Source organism: Diabrotica virgifera, chromosome 3, assembly GCF_917563875.1.
Source record: "Diabrotica virgifera virgifera chromosome 3, PGI_DIABVI_V3a".
Lineage (NCBI taxonomy): Eukaryota > Metazoa > Arthropoda > Insecta > Coleoptera > Chrysomelidae > Diabrotica > Diabrotica virgifera.
In genome coordinates, this window is record NC_065445.1 from 257,407,058 (window position 1) to 257,429,884 (window position 22,827).

General features: G+C 34.9%; 1 protein-coding gene across 4 annotated transcripts in view; it reads right to left on the reverse strand.

Annotated features, from left to right (window-relative positions):
• The window catches only part of LOC114329669 (breast cancer anti-estrogen resistance protein 3 homolog), a 288,951-nt gene that overhangs the window by 137,088 nt on the left and 129,036 nt on the right, over positions 1-22,827 (reverse strand). Inside the window, exon 1 of one of the 4 annotated variants that reach the window (XM_028278855.2) lies at positions 2,471-2,771. The exons of the other annotated variants lie outside the window; for them this stretch is intronic. The gene's annotated coding sequence lies outside the window, so the exon portion shown is untranslated. Of the gene's footprint in view, positions 1-2,470; positions 2,772-22,827 lie in introns of those variants that run through there. 4 annotated transcript variants of the gene reach the window in all.

Genomic DNA, 22,827 nt, shown 5'->3' on the forward strand with positions numbered 1-22,827 from the left:
TAAGTATGGTCCATGCTTAAAAGGCAACTGAACAAACCATGTTAAGTGAAGGCTCTTTTATTTAAATATTTAAATTTAAACCCATTCAATCGTCTTGGTTGGGCTCCAGAGAAGCAGATGTTCCACTTTCGAGATTTTCTGTCACTCTTAACGACTCAGTCAATTTACGGAAGTCTCTAGTTTGTTTAAAAGCACTTAACAACTAATTTGGTGTTACGCGAAAGCGGTGCTACGAAATTTCCGCCAAAATTTACTCTAAAAAGTTGTAGATGTTGTGGAGGGACTTGCAGATTGAAATGGAGATGAGCTGGCCACTTATCAAGGATGAAGTATGGATGGAGAATACGCCAGTTAACCGAATGGAGACCAAGAACAGATACACGAAACAAAGGAAGATCACCTGCAAGATAATCTGCGAAAGATGACGAAAAATCGGATCCATACTGCACAAAATCGTGAGCTCTGGGGGAAATTCAAACGGAAGAAATAAAAAGAAGAAGAAAGTTAGCATGGGCAGCATTCGGCAAACTGAACTATATACTCAGAAATCAGCAACTTCAACTACATCTTTGATCTAAAGTTTTTGATGCATGCATTATTCCGATATTAACATATGGGCACAAACATGGACAATCACAAAAAAGAATATGAACATACTCAGAGTCACTCAACACGCGATGGAAAGAGCAATGCTTGGCATATTACTTAAGGACAGGAAAACAAACACATGGATAAGACAGAAAACCAAAGTCACCGATGTGGTACAAAAATCATTAAAATTGAAATGGGAATACGCTGGACATGTAGCTAGGAACGATCTAGACAAATGGCACAGAACAATTCTAACCTGGAGACCATACGAACACAAAAGACCCAGAGGCAGACCTCCTATGAGATGGACAGATGATCTGAAACGAACTGCCGGGAAAAATTGGCTACAAGTAGCGTACAACAAAAAACAATAGAAAGGAAGACTTGAAAAGGCTTATGTTCAGATGTGGACGTGAATGGCTTGACGAAGAAGAAGAAGAAGAAGATCTTTTCAGAGCAGCTGCCAATATAATACGGATAGCTATGATGATAACCAACCTTCGATAAGAGAAGGAGTCATAAGAAGAAAAATAAGGAGAAACAGACAATGGTCCAAGCTAAACTGTGAAGCACTTATAACACTAATAGCCGCACAGAACAGGGAAAGTTGCTTTTTGCTGTTTTTTGGCTTTGATTTGGAACCTAATGAACACACAGGAAAAATTTATCAGAGTAATTGCTAATCTATAAGTGACTTGGATCAGAAATTTTTTGCATGTGACAAATATGTGACTCAAAGAAATCCATTGAACATGCAGCTATTGCAAGAAAACGTTTATCCCCCATATAATCTTATGAACTAACTAGCTTTGAATAAACCTTCAATTTTTAGGATTCTTCTAGATCTAGATTATGTTAAGTCGTGCAAATTGAAACTTTAGATTAGGTCTATCTAGCTTTGCTACCTTTGCATTTTATGCCTGATAATAATGCCCCGTATCCCTACTTAGGCTGTGGTTAGTCACCCTGAACGACCCCTGGGAACGAAAAGTTATTTTTTTCCCTTTCCTACCCTTGATTGTTCGATTAGATTCGTAATATACTTGGTGTATGGTAGGTTTAGTTATGCGTTCATTTTAAGAAATGTTGCTGGCTAAATAGGCAAAGTTCCCAAAGCCCATAAAAGAAGAAAAAAAATTGCTAACCTCTATTAGATAATATAGTCATCATTCGAAGAAGAAGTAAGCTCTATTGCTTACTTAAGCAATAGAAACAGCACAACAACAAAGGAAGACAAATGAAAAAAGAAAATATACGAGTACAGGTATTAGAAAAGAAAATAATGTGACCAGACATAATGCAACACAGACCCAAAGTGACTATACATATCCCAAGCGTCGTTTCAACTGTCAACTGATCATTTTATTATTATTTTTGGGCAAATTGTCAGTATTTTCATTCTAATGCAGTTGATTCTGCAAATTAGATCCATTACAAGATAAGTTCCAATAAAAACAATCTTTTTAAAATACATTAAAAAAACATATTAAAAGTACGAGAACTGAAATTAATAATCATGTTCTAATTTTCGGTTTTAGAGAAACGTTGAAGAAAATTATGAATTATTATATTTCCAATAATTGTAATTTTACCAAAATTAATTACTTATTACAAGTTCGTATGTTTAAATTACCAATGTTAAGAATATTTCTTCGATCTCAGAAATATTTCTTTATATTTACCTCATGATTCATGAAACTTTTTAAACTATTAAATATTCATGTTAACTCACTACCCAAAAAACACAACTAACCACTACTACACTACATTGTTACAACTACTACTACCACTATCGCGCATTCATCATTCATAAAAAAATACTTCCACCTTCAATCAACCGGAGATGTAAATAAAAATTGTACTTCTGTCAACAACTCACCACATCTAGAATGCTCTTTTCATGCTTCCTATCGCACTTAATTAATTTAAACCCATTTAATCGTCATGGTTGGGCTCCAGAGAGGCAGATGTTCAACTTTCGAGATTTTCTGTCACTCTTAACGACTTGGTCAATTTACGGAAGTCACTAGTTTGTTTAAAAGCACTTAACAACTAATTTGGTGTTACGCGAAAGCACTAAGTTAAAAAATTTCCGAAAAATCGCAATAGGCAGCAGCATGACAGTGTTGGTTTTCGATTTTTTCGTTGCAAGAGGCTGAGGACACGAGATATCTTTTGATATCTCGCTGAATATACCACGGTTTGATTTTGACACACCCCCACTATGTGCCGTTAAAACTAACCCCTCGATTATTGATTTTTCCCATATCGCGGGGTATATACGCCATTGTACGCAGTCGCTTTCGCGATTAAATTGACAGGGGTGGCTTAAGCCAGGCTGGTATTTTATTAAAATTAAATCATGCAAATTTATGTAAAATTTCGTTTAGATTATTGAGGATCAGTCTAATCGTATTTGGTCTCAAAAGAGATCCGGTTCTATATCAGTTTATTCAGGACAAATTAAGAAAAACTGAGTCGAATAAGTTATTTTCATTTAACGAATTTGCCAAAAATCACGGAATTTTTTAGACCGAAAGTCGAGCACAGGCAAAATTTAGTAATTGTTCAATATTCAAATAACATAGACGCGAAATTATGAAAAGTATAAAAAAAGTAGAAAAAATAGTTTTTTAGAATTAATAATAATAATAATGTTTATTAATTTCACATAACAAGAATTAAATACATACATGTTAATTTTACATTCTATGTTTTACATTATTACATTTTACTTTTTAATTTTACATGTTTATCCTGGAACATAAAGAAACATTTACTCACTACCCGTTAAAAAATATTGTCGAACACGGGGTTCGTGTGTGACAATGTTTAGTTTTTAAATATAGTATGTGTGTATACTAAATGCCTAGCTACAAACATTCTATTATCTTACATGTATTTATTTATTTTTTATTTTTTTTATATAATACATAAAGGAACTGGGTAAATTTAACAAACCACTCTATTGCAAACATGATTTTTCTTTTTTTAAATTTTGTTCACTTGTTAAGTCAGATCAAATAATTTATGTACAATATTACGATCTAGGTTCAATACATACTTTTTGAATATACACTCACCGGCACAAAATTCCGCCACCCAAAATTTTTGATTAAGTTTGACAATTTATAACTTTATAATTTGTGCTCCGATTTTCAAGATTCTTGCACCAGTTTGTAGGTACATGTATTGATATCGTTTGGTATTATTCCGGTAACATATACATAACTTATATCCCGACAACAAAGAAACTTCTTAAGTTTAATGAATGAGTTTAATAGAACACTTTAAATAAATTGAAATAAATATTAAACAACTAATAAAAAGAAAGAATAAAAGTCAAAAATTAGAAAGCACGAGATTTCTGCTTAAATACGTATGAAATATCTATATTATTACTGGTAAGACTGAAAATAAATAGGATGGATCTATTACATTAATACCTGGTTGCACCAACAAATCTTAAGCTCCAGCTTAGTCCAGTTCAGCTTATAGATAGGGCATAGGGCCACTTTAAGTCTCACTTACGTTGCACCTTAATTTTCGATTCTTATCAATGATTTAATCCACATGACAAACCATTTAGTACATTATTTGACAGTTTTTGCTGTAAATTTTAAAGAACCGTTTGGATTAACATAAAATTTGGCACACGCATAGCCAACATGTCAAAGAAAAAAGTGATATTGTGCCGAGTGTGCTTTTGCCCTGGGGGTGAGTTTCACCCCTTCTCGGGGGTGAAAAACATATGTACTTTCAAAATAAGTCTGAAGCAACTTTTATTCTGTATAGTTTTTCACCAAGTTAATACTTTTCGAGTTATTTGCGGGTGAATATGTTCATTTTTCAACAAAACAAACACGTGTTTAGAGTTAGACAATGTTTCGCAAATAATTCAAAAAGTAAGTATTGTATGGAAAAAAACCGTTGTTAGCAAAAGTATAGCTTGTAAAAAAGTGAAAAAAATGGTGTATACATGAAGTCCAGACCTAGTAGAAGCAGAGTTATTATAGCTAAAGAAAAATAGGTTCATATTCGCCAAACTTCAAATAAATATATTTCAATGTTAAATAACCCAAAAACGAAGAATTTTTTGGAAAAAACTCAAAACTCAACTTTTTTAAAGCCTTTAAAAAGCTTTATGCCCATTTTTATAAAAATATATTCTGGCATCAAATGTGAGCAAGTTACGCTCAAAATACAGTTGGTCCGTTTTGATTTGGCATAAAAAAACCGGGAAAATCACCCCCTAATTAACAACTTAAATAGAATTAATCGTGACCGCTTCACATGTTGCTTTATTTATGTTGTGTCTATATGATCTGATCTGAAAGTTTCATCGATTCAACGTGCTTATTTTTGAAAGAAAAAATGGTTTTAATATAAAATCTTTAAAATTTTTAATTTTGAAAAAATGCTCTTTTTCAAAATAACTTAAAAATTATTAGTAATACCAAATATCTCAAGCTGTAATAAAATGTACGTTTTGCTTTTCTGAATATTTTTGACTTTTTGTTTTCCTGTTAGACAAAAATGGGTTATGCTATGGCTGTTCAAAGTTTGCATACACTCGGGATTAGTGACTCGTTCAAGCCATTTTAACTACAGCCTTTTCAAGAATAAGCACTTTGAACTGCTGAGACTTACAGATCGTATAAGGAATAAATAAGTAAAGTAACTTGTGAAGAGGTAACGAATAATTTTATTTGATATGCTAATTAGGGGGTGCTTTTCGCGATTCTTTTTACCAAAAAATAAAAGGTACCAACAATATTTTGAGCATAACTCACTTACTTTTAAGGTTAGAAGTTTTTTAAAAAACAAAAATAAACCTTTTTTTAAACACTTTAAAAAAGTTGAAACGAGTGTTCCCCGAAAAGTGTTCCGTTTTTTGGTTATTTCTTGATGAATTATTCGATTTGGAATTTGACGAATAAAAACCTATTTTTCATTAGCTACAACTTTGCTTGTACTGGGTCTACAGACTTAATATATGCACCATATTTGACTTGGTGAAAAAACTCTATAGAACAAAAGTTGCTTAGAATTAGTCAGTTTACCCATTTCCGGACTTATTTTGGACATATATTTTTTCACCCCAAAGAGGGGGTGAAAGTCACCCCAGGGTAAAAGCACACATCGGCACAATATCACTTTTTTTCTTTGACATGTAAGCTATACGTATGCCAAATTTCATGTCAATCCAAGCGGTTCTTTAAAATTTAGAGGTTTTGCAATATTTTACCGTTAAAGAACGCACTAATTGTGGCAAGCTGAAAATTGAGCTAAGACTCAATAGTGCAACGCGTATGTTTCGTAAGCTCAGCTTAAAGCACGTCAAGCTTAAGATGTGTTGGTGCAACCAGGCTTTAATGTAATAATATATAAATATTAATGTTTCTCCTGGCTCAGGGCCGTAAGTACGATGTTGGGGGCCCCCTTTCGGTGGGTCTGGGAGTTTACCTCCAGACCCAGTGCCCTTTAATTTCCCCACTGAAAAATTAAAACTTTATGTTGGAGTCTAGGGTGCCCCTGTAAGGTCTTTCTAAAATTGTGTCATTTTAAAATATTTCGTTTGGATCGGCTTTTAAAATACATATTTTTATTTTCCTCGTTAAAATCTATGCACGGCCAACCAAATGGGTCCCCCTTGGCCTGGGGCCCCGGGGCACTGCCCCGGTCGCCCCAATGGTAGTTACGGCTCTGTCCTAGCTGAGAAACTTGATAAACTTAAGAGAGTGGTATAGTTGCAGCTAAGTAGATCTTTTCAGAGCAGCCGCCAATAAGGTACGGATAGCTGTGATGATAGCCAACCTCCGATAGGAGAAGTCACTACAAGAAGAAGAATTACATTTAATATTATACTCTATTTTATACACGCAAATTTCCCAAGTCCGGCCCTGCGATATAATCAACGATGTATGTATGAAGATCAGCAAAATCGCAAGATATCGTTTTTAATTTTTTATTTTTATGAAAACGTTGTGGGAAATGCTTGAAATAGTTTTGCGGCGGGTAGAAAAAGAAGAACGCATACCGCGCGGATTATAATATATGGAATATGGAACTCAGTTCTGTACCGGCTGCCTTTGATGGTTGGAGTGGATGGGTTCTTTAGCAGTAGCGTCACAACAACGGAAAATTAAAATCGTCATTAAAATCTGCATATCGCTCATCCAGAAGAAAAGTGCCACAACTCAAAAAACAACTTTTTTCAGGAGAGACAAAAACGGATTTTTTTAGATCTTAAACTGCAAGTTTTAAACGGTTTTTAACGTGATTGTACAATAAGCAAAACCAAAAAAACTATGATTTCTGATTTAACAAAGAAAACCAGATAAAAATTTTGAGATATGGCATTTTTTAAATACATATTGGTCACTTTGTTAAACACTAACGAAAAATACCTAGGACACTTCTCGAAATACAACGACTTTCGTGGTAAATAACGGTAAGTTCACGTCGAACGTCAGAGCATAACTGAAAAGTGTCATTGTAGTTCAGAGAAATAAGGAAAAAAATATCCCGTTGGTGACACAACATCCTCCAGGCCGAAACCAAATTTTTTGAGTAGTATGGACATGGACATCTATATTAATAACCTATATGTTTCCTGCAACCGATTTTGATGATATACATAGTTATAAACAAATGAAGATCAAAAAACGATAAATTTTCGCTTTTTTCGTCTACTACCAAAAAGTTAAGCATTTTAAACCAATTTGAGAGTAAGAATCTCATAAATCGTATAAAAAACTTCAATATGGCGTTCGCTGAATATCGTCTATCCTTATTGGTTGCTTAGAAAATTCCAAAATAAATCATAAATTTTGAGTTTTTATAGATATTCATAACTTATCTAAAAATTAACTTAGAACCTTATTACACGGAATGCTGAGACTTCTGGTGCTTAAATCATACAATAAATTTCAAAGCAATTGGTTAAATAGTTTAAAAGTTATTTAATTTGTTTATCCCAAATTATTTTTTTGCTACACTATATTAAACACTATAAGTCAGAAAATGATGAAGTTACAGTAATACTTTGGATAGTTTATGAAAGAAGAAGATTTACACTATTAACTTAGTTAAAAAAATGACAAAAATTAATTCTAAATATTGCAAAGTTATTTTGCAAGAACATGTGAATTAAAAAAAGGGGGGGCTAACTTCGTAAATGTGTATAAAAATTCAGTCTTTCTATATATATGAAAAAATAATTTTTCTACGGGTAACGGTTAAAAAGTTATTCTAATTGTTTATAAGTAAGCAAAAAATAGACATGTTTTTGCAAAATAATTTTACACTGTTTAAAATTACTTTTTGTCATTTTTTTTAATTAAGTTAATAGTATAAATATTCTTCTTTCATAAACTGTCCGAAGTAACTGTAACCTCATAATTTTCTGACTTATAGTGTTGCAAAAAAAATGAATTTAGTATAAACAAATTAAATAACTTTTAAACTATTTGACCAATTGCTTTGAAATTGAAAATATAATTTAAGTCTCAGCATTTCGTGTAATAAGAAGGTTCTAACTTAATTTTTACATAAGTTATGAACATTTATAAAATCTCAAAATTTATGACTTATTTTGCAATTTTCTAACAATAAAAAAAAAGAAAAAAAATTGTATCAGAAATTCTAAGGATGCCAGTTTTTCGTGCAGGTGAGTGTATATTTGGATTTTATCATGAGTTTGCAAAACGTAATAATTTTCGGAACATCTTATTATTTGGGCTTCTCAATCAACTTTTCACCCTTAAAACCCGCCACTGTAATCATGCCTCTAAGAGCTTTTTTGACGGCAGATCCGGCCCGGCCCCGGGCTAAATACTTAATCGATTTCAATTCAGATTCACGTGAGGTGACCTTGCTTTATATTCAGTGACAATTTCATTAGGAATTTTGTTAGGGTTAGCAAGTTATAATGGCTTTTCAGGAATCCGTATGCCTCGAAGCGACAGCATTCATAGAATTATGTTGCTAAAGTGGGGTAAATTAGATTTGAAAAACAAGAAACCTAATTCTAATCCTGCTATAATCTTATTATTGGCTTTCGGAAAGGCGTTAGATTGGGTCCTATAAATAAGGCTCATAGAGGAGTTAATTTCCAAAGGGCTCTAATGAACTCGATCACGTTTGTTTTAAACTATGGTAATAATATTACGTTAACTAGGTGTGAAATGAACGAACACACTGAATTTATTGATATAAACAGTAACTCAAAAGATAAAAGATATCAAAATCAAAACAATAACCTTAACTTTTTGAAAAAGTAATAAGATATATTAAGTAAAAGAATGCTAAGAAACTTTCTTTCAATTAACCAGCAGCTTATTTATTTCCCGTTGACGAAAGAGCAAGTTTCAGTGCCGTATGTAACAACACTTGCACAGAGTTAGTCAAACTATTTTTTGTCCAATAATGTTGAAAGAGAGTATAATGCTGTATTGCCTATTTTTGATTACTACCAGGTACTTCGTTTATTGTTTATGTATTCGGAGATTCAGATAACCTGGTTCTTCTTTGAATTGTGAAAACAAATCTCGCACGTCTCTTGTAGAACGAGCCACCGTATCTGTGTCATCAGCAAAGGCCAACAGAAGTTTTGAACCTTGATTCGCTAAATTCTCTGTTAGCACGACGATATTTTACTTACTGCACATTCCAAAGCAAAATTGAACAGCAATGGTGACAAGGAGTGTCCTTGTCTAGGCCCTGGTGTTTACTAAACGGTGTTGATAGTTTGTTTCTTATCTTTTCACTAAGTTTCTCGGTATTCCCATTTCTAGTATGGCTGGCCATAGTCTTCTTCTTTATAGTTATTAGAAATGTAGGATGGTTTGGTGCAGATCTCAGTTGAGTGCTCAGTTTTTTGGTAATATATGTATTGAGATTCAAGTGGGGTTGAGACGCACAATGTATGATCTCGTATCCTGTTAGCGTTGAGTAGCCTCTCCTACCCAATTTCGACTCTCACCTCAACCTGGTGAACTCTAGAAACCTGAGAAACCTTGTGGAAGAGTGTGGTGTACAATCCCAGTGAGAAACAGGCTCAGGGTTAGCAAGTTATGATGGCTTTTCAGGAATCCGTATGCCTCGAAGCGACAGCATTCATAGAATTATGTTGCTAAAGTGGGGTAAATTAGATTTGAAAAACAAGAAACCTAATTCTAATCCTGCTATAGTCTTATTATTGGCTTTCGGAAACGCGTTAGATTGGGTTCTATAAATAAGGCTCATAGAGGAGTTAATTTCCAAAGGGCTCTAATGAACTCGATCACGTTTGTTTTAAACTAAGTAATAATATTACGTTAACTTGGTGTGAGATGAACGAACACACTGAATTTATTGATATAAACAGTAACTCAAAAGACAAAAGACATCAAAACAATAACCTTAACTTTTTGAAAAAGTAATAAGATATATTAAGTAAAAGAATGCTAAGAATCTTTCTTTCAATTAACCAGCAGCTTATTTATTTCCCGTTGACGAAAGAGCAAGTTTCAGTGACGTATGTAACAACACTTGCACAGAGTTAGTCCAAACTATTTTTTTGTCCAATAATGTTGAAAGAGAGTATAATATTGCTGTATCGCCTATTTTTGATTACTACCATGTATTTCGTCTATTCTTTATGTATTCGGAGATTCAGATAACCTGGTTCTTCTTCGAATTGTGAAAACAAATCTCGCACGACTCTTTTAGAAGTCTCTCCACCATATCTGTGTCATCAGCAAAGGCCAACAGAAGTTTTGAATCTTGATTTGCTAAACTCTCTTTTAGCACGACGATATTTTACTTACTGCACATTCCAAAGCAAAATTGAACAGCAACGCTGACACGGAGTGTCCTTGTCTAGGCCCTGGTGTTATACTAAACGGTGTTGATAGTTTGTTTCCTATCTTTTCACTAATTTTCTTGGTATTCCCATTTCTAGTATGGCTGGTCATAGTCTTCTTCTTAATAGTTATTAGAAATGTAGGATGGCTTGGGGCAGATTTCGGTAGAGTGCTCAGTTTTTGCTAATATGTATTGAGATTCAAATGGGGTTGTGACGCGCAAGGTATGATCTCGTATCCTGTTAGCGTTGAGTAGCCTCTCCTACCCAATTTCGACTCTCACCTCAACCTGGTGAACTCTAGAAACCTGAGAAACCTTGTGGAAGAGTGTGGTGTACAATCCCAGTGAGAAACAGGCTCAGGGTTAGCAAGTTATGATGGCTTTTCAGGAATCCGTATGCCTCGGAGCGACAGCATTCATAGAATTATGTCGCTAAACTGGGGTAAATTAGATTTGAAAAACAAGAAACCTAATTCTAATCCTGCTATAGTCTTATTATTGGCTTTCGGAAAGGCGTTAGATTGGGTTCTATAAATAAGGCTCATAGAGGAGTTAATTTCCAAAGTACTCTAATGAACTCGATCACGTTTGTTTTAAACTATGGTAATATTATTACCTTAACTAGGTGTGAGGTGAATCAATACTCTACTGAATAAAAGAACTTATTGGTATCAAAAGAACCCAAAAGATAAAAGACATCAAAACAACAACCTTATTTTTAAAAAAGAATACAAGATATTATTAAGTGAAAGAAGCTCTTTGAATAAACTTTTTGATAAAAATATAATAAATATATCTTAAATATACTATAAAAATAGATTTTAAGACCATAAATAGTAGCAAAGCCTTATGACGTATCTAATCCTTTTGCAGCTGAAGAACTTCTTCTTCCTTGACTCCTATCCTACCTTCTATTTTACCTTTCATTATGTTCTGAAGTTAGAGAATATTTAAGTTTTCTCAGGGCATTATGGTATGGCTTCATCTTTTTGAATTTTTTAATGCATCCCAAGAATAGTCTTGGATATTGACATTAATAACTTTGTTGCTAAATCGTCTGGATCAGCGTTTCCCAAACTTATTTTCCGTGGCCCGGTTATTTTTGTGTTTATCCTTCGTGACCCACTATTTACATACTACATGCTCACTACATACACTGGTGTGTGTGAGTGTGTGTGTGTGTGTGAATGAGAGGTGCGAGGTCCGAGGTGCGAGGTGCGTGGTGCGAAGTGCGTCGTGCGAGGTGCAATATGCGAGGTGCAAGGTGCGAAATGCGAGGTGCGTGATGCAATGTGCGAGGTGCGTGGTGCGATGTGCGTGGTGCTTGGTGCATGGTGCGTGCTGCGTGTTGCTTGGTGCTTGGTGTGTGATGCGTGGTGCTTTGTGCTTGGTGCGTGGTGCTTGGTGCGTGGTGGTGCGTGGTGCTTGGTGCGTGGTGCTTGGTGCGTGTTGCGCGGTGCTTGGTGCGTGTTGCTTGGTGGGTGGTGCGTGGTGATTGGTGCGTGTTGCTTGGTGCGTGGTGCTTGGTTCGTGGTGCTTGGTGCGTGGTGCTTGATGCGTGGTGCTTGGTGCGTGGTGTTTGGTGCGTTGTGCGTGGTGCTTGGTGCTTAGGGCGTGGTGCTTAGAGCGTGGTTTGTGGTGCTTGGTGCGTGGTGCATGATGTGTGCTGCTTGGTGCTTGGGGCGTGGTGCGTGGTGCTTGGTGCGTGGTGCTCGGTGCATGGTTCATAATGCTTGGTGCGTGTTGCTTGGTGCGTGGTGCTTGGTGCATGGTGCGTGGTGCATGGGCACCTTCTCTTGTACTTTAAATACAGTTAATTGCTACCTTGTAATGTTATATTTAGATTGTTCGAGTAATAAAAAATACCACAAAGATAGGCTACCTTGATTAACCAATTGACATAATGAAAACTGTCTTTAAATTGAAATATTGCATCCATAGCCGTTGGTGGATGTTGTTCTAAGAATAGTGAAATTTCTTCCATTAATTCAATAAGTCTTTTTAAAAAATTCTCTCTTGATAGCCAACGAACTTCGCAGTGTAAAAGATGTTCATGTTCACTTGAAGATCTGAAGCGACGAGGCGAGGCGACCCGGCATTTTGCTTTCATGGCCCGGTACTGGGTCGCGACCCACCGTTTGGGAAACGCTGGTCTGGACTTCTATATTTATTCCCTAAAGCCTGTTTCATTTCCCTAAAGCACCAATAATCCCTCATCGTACGAAAATAATATATGTCATTATACTGCAAAAACTAGGACTGTAATCTTCACATTATAAATTAGTTATGGATAAATACCGTTCAATAAATACCGTTAGATGAAGTGTCTCGAGAAACATCTTCAACTGAAGTTAAAAAAACTTTCTGGCAAATTTATTGACAAGAATATGTCCGAAACAGCGTAGTTTATGAGAAATAAAAAAGTACGTGTAATTTTACAAATCGTTGAGTAGGTAGCGCATGATATTTCAATAAATAAAAAATAATCTTGTATATTAGAATAAAACAGGTGTTACCAAACAGATAAATGTTGCATGCAGAATTACATTAATTTGCATAGACTTACGTAGCAAAACAAATATTTGTATGTTATAACAAGGTTAATACAAATGACTCATGATAAAACTGAAATAAGTATACACTTGGATAATTCCTAGACTTAATGGTAAGCAGTAATACCACCTTAAAAATATAAATCAACTTTAAGTTGCGTAACAAACATCCAAGAAAAAAAATTACACCGGTGTCTGCCAGAGTTACGGATTCTGACCATGGTAGGATCGAAGATCATAACAGCGGATAAAATTTACAATACGAGCTTCAGTATGGCTGATCTGGTGGAAGTGGCAAACCAGCTAATGGACCAGCTTAGGGAATAATTATATAAGCAACCCTGATCTAAGACATTAGCTAAGTTAGTAAGCCTTAAAGACTAACAATAGCTTTAAGGTGAGATTCCCAGATATAACTCAAAGAATAGCGATGTGGCTGAGTATCTGCAGTGAACAAGGAAAAACAAACACAAAATATACCTAGGTAAAAAAATCATGGCTACTTAGTTTGCGTGAAAGGAGTCCTCCTCCTCTGTCCTTTATCCTTCGTAAGGATGTGGTGACGTTATGGTATTTGACGAATGGTTGCTATCCATTCTTCTCTCTCCTGGGCGCGGTGTGCTGCCTCAGACAGAGAGTAACCGGTGGCGCATTTTATTTGGTCTGACCATCGGAGTGGCGATATTCCTTGAGTTCTTTTACCGTCTACCTTGCCTTCAACCACCAACCTCTCCATGCCTTCTCTTCGTCTGGTAATGTGTCCAAAGTACCTCAATATATTTTGGTTGATGATGGTGGTAAGCCTAGTGTTGATATCGAGTTCTGATAATATTGAGATATTTGTGCGATGTGCTGTCCAGGGTATGCGCATCATTCTACGATATACCCACATTTCAAAGGCCATTATACGTCGTGAGTCGGACTTTTTAATGGTCCAAGTTTCTGAAGCATAGCTAGCGATAGGAAAGATAAACGTCCGTACCAGGCGCAGTTTCGTGTTCCTGGTTATGGCCGTATCTTTCCATATTTTAGTGAGTTTGACCGTTGCTGATCTGGCCATTGTAAGGCGTCGGCGTATTTCTTCTTCGCATCCACCATTGTTTGTGATAACAGAACCTAAGTAATTGAAACGGCTTACCACTTCAAACCCCGCTACGTTTCGTATTTCCGGCTGGTTATTTCTAATTCGATCGATTATCATTACCTTGGTCTTCTGTGCATTAATTTTAAGTCCATATTCACGACTAATAGTATCTAGTCTGTACATGATGTATTCAAGTTCATTTGTTGATGATGCTAGTACTAAAGTGTCGTCAGCATAGCGGAGATTGCTGATTTTTCGGCCTCCGACTGATATTCCTCCTAGGCATCCGTCGAATACAATGCGCATGATGTGTTCGCTATATATATATACAAACAACTAGTTTATTAGGGTTGCAGTCAGAAGGTTGGCCAGGATGTTAAAGAAACACTCTTTTGACTTTTTGTCTAGCTTTCGGAATGGTTTTATTCCTTTTTCAAGACTCTGTAATATAGATAAAAAGAAATATGTAAATTTTTTATAAAATATCACAATTCGTCAGTTCAACTTACTAGTCGTTGAGATTATTTAAAAGCTTTATGACCCTCAACAATACTAACACAAACATAGAATACAGAAAATAATGGACAAAATACATTCTAAAATTTGGTAAGGATGGTACTGTCGATGATACATCGACAGTCACTAATATCCAGTATTTCTTGTATATATATATATATATATATATATATATATATATATATATATATATATATATATATATATATATATATATATTGAATAACGTGGGAGAGATAATACATCCTTGACGAACACCGGCTTTTAGTTTAAAATTATCGGAGTATGTGTTGTTAACTCTTACGTTTGTGTGCCTCTTCCAGGGACAAATCCACATTGTTCTTGTGGGATCTGTGGTAAAAGTATTGATTTTAATCTCTCGTTAATTATAGTTAGAAGGACTTTACTTGCGTGGGAGATCAGGGCTATAGTGCGGTAGTTATTACAATCAGTTGGTGAGCCTTTCTTATAAATGGGTATGAAAGTAAGCTTACACCAATCATCTGGCCATTTTCCTGTGTTCCAGATTTCATTACACAGTTTGAACATCACTTCAACTCCTATGTCTCCCATTTCTTTAAGTGCTTCCGCCGTGATTCCGTCTTCTCCTTGAGATTTTCCAGTTTTCAATTTTTTTATTGCGGTTTCTATTTCCGATTTTAAAATATGTGGTTCCTTTTCGTCATTTATTTCTTCTGGGTTCACATCTTCATGGTCACTATGAAACAGCATTTCACAGTATTGTTTCCATGTCGCTGCTATGCCCTCTGCATTGGTGATGATCGTTCCCAAGTTATCTTTAATGACCTGCGTTTGTGGTTTAAACTCTTTAGTTAAGTATTTCACTTTGGCAAACAGTTCTCTAGATTCTTGACGGTCGGCGTGTTCTTCTAGTTGTTTGCATATTTCTTTAATGTGATTATTTTTGTCTCTTCTACTTGATGATTTTATGCGTCTGTTTACATCTGCTATCTTGTTTTCAGTTTCTGTTGGATTTGCAGCGTTGTTTCTAATGTTTCTTCGTTCTTCTACTAGGTTCAGTGTCTCATCAGTCATCCAGTGTTTTTCTTTCCGTTGGGTTTCTTTGGGGTTTGTAATATTTATTGCGTCTATAATCCACGTCTTTGTATGTTCCCATGTTTGATTGGGATCGCCAGTAATGTTTGGTGTGTTACTATGTCTTAGTGTTTCTTTGTATTTTCCAGGCTCTTTAGGAATATATTTAATTGTTCTAGTTGTTTCAATTTTCTTACAAAATTTGATACGGAATTCGGATTGTAACAGTTTATGGTCTGTTCCGCAATCCGCCGCTGGTTTTGTCTTTACGTTTACTACCGAACTTTTCCATCGTTTGCTGACAAGAATATAATCTATTTGATTTTTATATCTTCCCCCTGGTGAAGTCCAAGTTGATAGTCTTCGCGGGTGATGTTTAAACATGGTGTTCGTGATACTAAGTTCAGTGTCGATGGCAAATTGTAATAGCCTTTCTCCTCTCTCATTTCGTTCGCCTATTCCAAACCCACCAACTGTTCCTTTCAGCAGCTCTTCTGATGTTGTTTTGCCTATTTTTGCGTTCCAGTCACCCAATATTATGACTGGCTCTTTTTTGGGTATGTTAGCGATGTTACTGTTTATTAACTGGTACATCTCTTCTACTTCTTCATCTGTCCCGTTGCATGTTGGCATATATACTTGTAGTACATGAACCTTTGTTGGCTGTCCATCAAGAGTAATTTTAATTAGGCGCTCATTTATTGGGAGATATTCATATACACATTTTGCGAGGTTCTTCCGTACCAGTATTGCTACGCCATTTTGACCAGTTTTATTGGCTCCCAACATGAATATTTTATAGTAGTTGAATTCCCAGTGTCCTTGGCCTCCCCAGTGTGTTTCTGAAACCCCACATATGTCTACTTTTTCTCTAATCAGCTCTCATTCTAAGATATGTAGTTTTCCTGGTTCTAGCAGACCTCGGAAGTTCCATGTGGCTATACGGTGTTTTTTGTGTAATTTTAATTTTGGGTTTCCAGTCACCAATTTCGCAGATGTAGCCTGGTTGCCCACATCCATCTGCCCGGTCGTCCATTTCACACCCGTCGACCCGGAATCAACGTGGCGCCGGTTGCTTGCCGGATCGCATAGCACTATATTACTTTCCTTTGTCATTCCATAACGTGCTTTGGAATATGTAATCAAGTGGTTTTCCGTTTGCCTGCTTGATCCTTATGCCGTTGACACATTGTTGGTTCATCCGCCTTCGGAGCCGATTTCTCAACTCCAGGGCAAAAGAGTGCCCTAAACACTTACTAACTCATCCGCCCGAAGCCGTTGGTCAGTAAGTGGGGGATTGCTTATTCCGGCAATCATTCGGTTTATCTGTAACCCTAGACAAGGGGCCCTTACAGGGTGCTATTAGCCGGGCCAGCTAAACCCTGGTTTTTTATAGAGGTGTTACTCCTCTCCCCTCCTCTTTTATCCGGGCTTGGGACCGGCTGCATCATGTGTGAAGCTACTCAGTTCACCACACACTAACACAAGCAGAGTGAAAGGAGTAGCTGTAATCTAATTGAAGTTTTTAGAAAAGCAGTTAATCAAGACTAACTATTATATATTATCTGATTTCCGATCAGAGTGGCACCAGAAGAATATTTATTTTATTTTGTTTAGTTTCTTTTCTTGGTGCATCTTTTTAATTTTTTTATAATTCTTTCTGAGACTCAAGCCTTTCGATTGTTAGTACGCTTCTTTTTACTACTATCTTATTACTATTTAAATATTTTATTGATCATAATAATATACTCTATTTGTTTCTTATTGGATGTTTTTCCTTTTCTTGGGAGACTTCCAGGTGTAAAGCCCTTTCTTTGTCAGTTTGAACCAGGTGTTGGTAATTGTTTCTCGGCAGAACTGATAAAAGGAGAGTCATGGTCATTTTTGTAACGCAGCCCTTCAATCCAATTATGGTGTTGACATGGTATGATATTGATATTGTTTGTTTTATGAATTCGATAGCCTCTCCTGTTTATATTTTGTAAAATTTATTTAGATGATCATCTGATTTGTCTAAGGTTGGAGAAGAAATTTGTACCACATTTTAATCAAATAAAAAGTACATAGCTGGAAATGAATGAGATGGCAATCTTAATTTTTATATCAAAAAATATAATATGGATTTATGAAAGGGATTAGTAGCTACAGATTTGTTAATCACAGCTACGGAATTAGCACGCCAGGAATTGGCCACAAATCCCCAAAAAGGATGTGAAATTTAGGCTTCTTGAACGGTGATCTGCATTTGATAAAAGCAACTTTGGAAATCCCTTAAACACTAGAATAGTGCAAAGATAAAAATAACCAAGATTTGCTTAAAAATAAATTTCAAAATGTGCTGATGGTAATAATGATATTATAATTCCTATTTTTCTAATTAAATTGAAATACTCTTTTGTTTAATACAAAAACCTATAAAATATCTAGAACTAGAATCCTAGAATCTGAAACAATACGTGCCTGGGAGTATCATACACATAAATAGGTAAGACCCTACTCTGATCAGTGTGGGATCCCTTATGTTATCTTTGATGCCACGCTGTGGAAACGGCCAACAAGGCTCTCAATAACAAACATCACAATATTTTGGGTTCGATCTATTGTGGTTACTTTTTCAACCGTATATCACATCAGAGATAACAACAGGGGCGGAATGGATAAAAAAGTAAAGAATTGTAACGTCAGTGCGTCAAAGATTTATTGAAGATTAGGTTTAACTTTTCAACCCCAACGCATTTCAAACTCATTAGAAACATGCCAGCTACCTAGTAGTTTCATTTTACTGTCTTGCCAACTTGTAACTAAACAGAAATTTCGAGACAATAATTATTTTCATTCTAAGCACAATAGTTGTCAATCTATCCAAAAGACAGTTGAACACAACAGAAAATCTGACGCTTTCAATAGATCGAAATTATGCTCTAACATGCCCATCAGTTTCTAAAATAGGCAAAATTACCACTGGCGAAGCGTCCATGTAACCACTGTCACCATTGGTAACAGTTAAAAATCTTGCAAATAAATATGTATTTTATGACGATGAATAATTCCATTTATTATTTTATTTTATTTTTACCAATAGAAATATATTATTATATTATGTGTTAATAGTACCTAATTCAGTAAATAGCCAGACACACGAAAATATTGGCGAGTTTATGTGACTCAGTTGCACTTTATTATATTCTGTTACCAGTCTCATTTGTGGTGACAATGAATGGTTATCTCGCTGTCGCTCGGGCGGCTCGGGGCCGGCTAGTGAAAATTTTGAAGGAGCGATGGGCGTAAGCGCGCTGTGTATATCAGTAGGGCTGTTACCAGATTTAAATTTGCTAACAGTACCTATAATAAAAAGTGTGCGTGCAGTTCACCATGGATGAGTGTCGCTGCGTAATCGATCAACTACTTGAAAAGTAATTCTGATTGAAAAATAAAATGAGATTATTGAAAATGAAAGACCTATTTTAAACAATTTAAAAAAGGAATTTAAAAAATTAGCTCGATATTTTAAATTTAGTTGGTACAGTGAAAATCCTTGGTTATGTGGTTGCAAGAAAAATAGACTGTATTGTTGGCCATGTCTTCTGGTTTTTACAGAAAAATGGGTGGACCAGGTTCACGATTTAAATAGTTTTAGAGTTTTAAAAAAGAGACATGAAATTTCTCCGTTACCTACATGTAAGATGTATACCCAATTTGATTCAGTTTGGCAAAACAAGAATCAAAAGTTCTCTTAACCAAGCATTTAAAGCAAATATTGCTAAACATAATGAGTTTGTTAAAAAAATAGATAGGTACTCGTATATCCTTAGCTCACTTATAATAGATATGTACCGTATGTTTTTTGGCCGAACAAGAATTAGCGTTTCGTGGTCATTTTGAGGGCGACGACTCTGACATTCGAGGCAATTACAGGGAATTGTTAACATTAATTACCAAAAAAGATCAAAAATTTTGCCAATATCTAGAAACATCACCTGTTTTTTCGAGAGTTTCAAGTGATATACAAAATGATATTATTGAAGCTATATGTATATACATTTAGCCATATCTTCATTTTTTTAAATAAGATTTTTTGCATCTAGTTTTGGTAACACTTTAGAAAAAGTCACGCGTCGCCACTGAAAATTACTGTAGTTGAAAAAGTCTGTCAAGAACTACCAATTCACGAAAAGGAAGAATATAGAGTACTGTGCAAAAAAACTGGGGAGAAGCACAAAATCAAACACTCATGTTGAGTAACTCAAAGTTATCAAACTCAATATTAAGAGAAAATTCAAAAGAATAGGTTATAAACGGACCTTACAACCAAATCACTGGAAAACAAAAAATATATAAAACACTGCACATATTTCAGGAATACCTGATAGACTACCAAAGAAGAACACTAACACCAAACTACATCATGAGACCACACCTACACGGAGTCCCAAAAATTCTCAAATAAAATGTACTATGTACCGCACAGACAAATTTGCAGCAGCATAGGTTCTTGAAACGTGAAATACGTTTCATGAAAATAAAACACTGCTAAAGAACTAGAAGTCCGCCTATCAATGAAACGAGTGTGATTCATGCGCGTGAAACATTTTTATCTTCGGGAGGCCGCACACCAAAGAAACATGAAACGTGAAACATGAAACACTTTCATGAAAATAAAACACTGCTAAACAAACAGACGTCCGCCCTTCTATCAAACGAGTGTGATTCATGCCCATGAAACATGTTCATCTTCTTGAAACGTGTTTCATGAAATAGGGCGTGTTCTATTTTTCGGTTTCAGTTTCATTGTTTTGGACAATTAATTACGTGCGTAAAATGAATGCCGACCAAGAATTTAATATTGCATTGATTTCTATGGTGAAGCAGAACGAAGAGTTATACCTGGAGAGGTACTCGAATAGACACTAACAAGAAAATATATTTTTTTCTTTAAAGCAGGACATAGAATAAAACATAAAGTAACTGAATATTCATTTTATAAAATGATCGAAGTTTGGCAGGATGATTATTTAATTCGTTTGTAACCAAATATGTACTGTGGTTATGATTTATTATATGAACCACCCAATAACGCCGTTTTCTTTTTTTTTTGTTTTTGGACAGTAATAAAAGAACATAAAAATAGACTGTTTCGTTTTGATTCAATTCGAGTCTCTTACCATCCCCTGCCACGTGTTTCTAGGTTTAACCATTATCGAAGAGGCTTTGTATGAAGACTGAATTGAATCAAAACGCACCGACTGGTTGGTAAATATATTTAAACATTATACCGGAGATGCTCTTAGCGACCTCTAAATCTAAAGAAATAAAATAGTTGCCACAACAGCAACGACCTCGTCATCAGCACCTTGCATTGTTGACTGATTAGTATATAACATGAAACGGTTTCATTTTTCATAATTTATTTGTTTCATGTTTCGCGTTTCATATTTCTTTGATGTCCTTGACAGTAAAAAAAGAGTTGCCACGACAGCAATGACCTCATCAGCACTTTACATTGTCGACTATACAAATTTTATTTTTGTTTCTTCGATTAGTATATCGCATGAAACGCTTACTTTTTTCACAATTTATTCGTTTCATGTTTCACGTTTCATGTTTCTTCGATGTGCGACTTGCCTAAACCTACAACTTTTTGTTCGTTTCTTTTTTTTTGTCCTGATTGACTTGAACTGTTGTCATTGTTTTTGTTAAAAAAACTTTTTTAAACTTTTAAAAGTCTCAAATATTTGTTTTCTTATTACATTTTCTGTGCCAAATTTTAAACCCAAACTTATTTTTCTGTGTGAGTTTTCAGTGGTAATTGCACAAGAGCTCTAAAATTCTATATTAATTTTACATAGAGATCGAGTGCAATTTGTTGCGATTATTTCATGAATAAAACTGTTCAAAACCAAAATTTTATTGTAATTTATTTATGTAAGTACAAATTAGTACAATTAAACACGCAGTTTATAATTTCACGGTTGAAAGTCATCACTTTTATAATTTTTAAAACATTAATTGTCATTAATGTCACTGAATGTATTTTTTCATAGCAACGAAGGGCATCTGACGTAATATACTTGACGACGGGAAATTATCAAAAATTATCGGGTACAATATCACAAGAGAGTGAGAATTAATTGAAAATAATGCGACAGTTTTTCGAAAATTTGTTGTCTGGCAATAGACACGAGAGCCCGCAGGGCTCGAGTGGCTATTGCCCAATGACAACAAATTTGAGTAAAAATGAAGCATTATTTTCTTATTTATTCTTACTGTCGTGTGATATTCGTAAGATTATTTTTTAATACGTATATTATGGATATTTTCTTAAATGTGACAGTTGACAAAACTAGGAAACTGGTTGCCATTAAACAGAAACAATCTACTTAAAAAAATTCTATCGGTAATTTTCTACAGTAGATAATTCTCAGTATAATTTTAATCTGATTGGACAGAATTAAACACGTGATCAAATATCTTACTATACGATTGGAAGTTAAAATCATCAAAAAATAATCAGTTTAATTTTTATTTTTGTAGCTTTCTATTGGTCAGAATCTCCTATGAATGAAATAATCATAATAATTTTTCATAAACTATATTACATAAATCACCCAAGTTCACAACAATACAATTCGTTTCCACCATTTTATAAAAAGTAATATACTCACTGCCAAAAATTTCTGCTGTACCTTGTAAGCTTTATCTCAACAAAAGACTCCAATTTGTCCGATAACTTACCCCCATAAATTTTCACATAACATAATGGCATTTTTCAAAATGTTCCGACTGTTGGTCGTGTGCACTTTTTTTCTTTCTTTCCAATACTTACTTTTCTTTGTCTGCCTTAAGTGATGTTATCTCCAAGATAATAAATTACTATCACGTTTTTCTATACTCACATATTTCTGCATTTTCTTGGATGTTTTAATCAGAAATAAAGTTCGTCACGGACGGTGATCGTGAAGAGGCAATAACTAGGTTTTTTTTTTTCAAAGAGGATGTACGTTTTTGTGTGTCTATAACGAATGATTTATTATATTCAATGTTACTATAATTACTACTATAGAAAATGGGAACTACTTTATACCTAAAACTATAATAGCGTATTATTAAATCACATTAACTTTTTTTCATAGTGATCGATAGCATTTCTTTCTGTAATATCCAAATTGTTTGAGAAACTAG